Source organism: Protopterus annectens, chromosome 4.part0 (genome assembly GCF_019279795.1).
Source record: "Protopterus annectens isolate FY-2018-M chromosome 4.part0, PAN1.0, whole genome shotgun sequence".
Taxonomy (NCBI): domain Eukaryota; kingdom Metazoa; phylum Chordata; order Ceratodontiformes; family Protopteridae; genus Protopterus; species Protopterus annectens.
The window spans coordinates 967,328,412-967,331,211 of NC_056733.1; positions in this window are offsets into that span (position 1 = coordinate 967,328,412).

Sequence of the window (2,800 nt, forward strand, 5' to 3'; positions counted from 1 at the left end):
ACACCCCTTTTCCCCTTCAAAATAACTTCACCCAGTCTCACTCAAAACCCCCAAAAATATCAAAACTAAATTTAGCCAATTACCACTAAATAGCTTATGCTCACTCAAAGGCAACTTCAGCCATATGTGACTCACTCAAATGAGCATTCACTCAGTCTACACTATACAAAACTAACTTCAGCCATATGTGACTCACTCAAATGAGCATTCACTCAGTCTACACTATACAAAACTAAATTCAGCCATATGTGACTCACTCAAATGAGCATTCACTCAGTCTACACTATACAAAACTAAATTCAGCCATATGTGACTCACTCAAATGAGCATTCACTCAGTCTACACTATACAAAACTAACTTCAGCCATATGTGACTCACTCAAATGAGCATTCACTCAGTCTACACTACAGAAAACTAAATTCAGCCATATGTGACTCACGCAAATGAGCATTCACTCAGTCTACACTACAGAAAACTAAATTCAGCCATATGTGACTCACTCAAATGAGCTTTCACTCAGTCTACACTATACAAAACTAAATTCAGCCATATGTGACTCACTCAAATGAGCATTCACTCAGTCTGCACAATACAAAACTAACTTCAGCCATTCGTGACTCACTCAAATCAGCAGAGCCTTCACTCAGTCTACACTATACAAAACTAAATTCAGCCATATGTGACTCACTCAAATGAACATTCACTCAGTCTGCACTAAACAAAACTAACTTCAGCCATATGTGACTTACTCAAATGAGCAGGGCATTCACTCAGTCTACACTATTCAAAACTAACTTCAGCAACATGTGACTCACTCAAATGAGCATTCACTCAGTCTATACTATACAAAACTAAATTCAGCCACATGTGACTCACTCAAATGAGCATTCACTCAGTCTACACTATACAAAACTAAATTCAGCCATATGTGACTCACTCAAATGAGCATTCACTCAGTCTACACTATACAAAACTAACTTCAGCCATACGTGACTCACTCACATCAGCAAAGCATTCATTCAGTCTACGCTATACAAAACTAAATTCAGCCATACGTGACTCACTCAAATGAGCTTTCACTCAGTCTACACTATACAAAACTAAATTCAGCCACATGTGACTCACTCAAATGAGCAGGGCATTCTCTCAGACTACAGAATACAGAACTAAATTCAGCCATATGTGACACACTCAAATGAGCATTCACTCAGTCTACACTATACAAAACTAACTTCAGCCATATGTGACTCACTCAAATGAGCATTCACTCAGTCTACACTATACAAAACTAAATTCAGCCATATGTGACTCACTCAAATGAGCATTCACTCAGTCTACACTATACAAAACTAACTTCAGCCATATGTGACTCACTCAAATCAGCAGAGCATTCACTCAGTCTACACTATACAAAACTAAATTCAGCCATATGTGACTCACTCAAATGAGCATTCACTCAGTCTACACTATACAAAACTAAATTCAGCCATATGTGACTCACTCAAATGAGCATTCACTCAGTCTACACTATACAAAACTAAATTCAGCCATATGTGACTCACTCAAATGAGCATTCACTCAGTCTACACTATACAAAACTAACTTCAGCCATACGTGACTCACTCAAATCAGCAGAGCATTCACTCAGTCTACACTATACAAAACTAAATTCAGCCATATGTGACTCACTCAAATGAGCTTTCACTCAGTCTGCACTATACAAAACTAAATTCAGCCAAATGTGACTCACTCAAATGAGCAGGGCATTCACTCAGACTACAGTATACAGAACTAAATTCAGCCATATGTGACTCACTCAAATGAGCATTCACTCAGTCTACACTATACAAAACTAACTTCAGCCATATGTGACTCACTCAAATGAGCATTCACTCAGTCTACACTATACAAAACTAAATTCAGCCATATGTGACTCACTCAAATGAGCATTCACTCAGTCTACACTATACAAAACTAAATTCAGCCATATGTGACTCACTCAAATGAGCATTCACTCAGTCTGCACTGTACAAAACCAACTTCAGCCACATGTGATTCACTCAAATAAGCATTCACTCAGTCTACACTATACAAAACTAACTTCAGCCATATGTGACTCACTCAAATGAGCATTCACTCAGTCTACACTATACAAAACTAACTTCAGCCATATGTGACTCATTCAAATGAGCATTCACTCAGTCTACACTATACAAAACTAACTTCAGCCATATGTGACTCACTCAAATGAGCATTCACTCAGTCTACACTATACAAAACTAACTTCAGCCACATGTGACTCACTCAAATGAGCATTCACTCAGTCTACACTATACAAAACTAACTTCAGCCACATGTGACTCACTCAAATGAGCATTCACTCAGTCTACACTATACAAAACTAACTTCAGCCACATGTGACTCACTCAAATGAGCATTCACTCAGTCTACACTATACAAAACTAACTTCAGCCATATGTGACTCACTCAAATGAGCTTTCACTCAGTCTACACTATATAAAACTAAATTCAGCCATATGTGACTCACTCAAATGAGCAGGGCATTCACTCAGTCTACACTATTCAAAACTAAATTCAGCCATATGTGACTCACTCAAATGAGCATTCACTCAGTCTACACTATACAAAACTAAATTCAGCCATATGTGACTCACTCAAATGAGGAGGGCATTCACTCAGTCTACACTATACAAAACTAAATTCAGCCACATGTGACTCACTCAAATGAGCATTCACTCAGTCTACACTATACAAAACTAAATTCAGCCATATGTGACT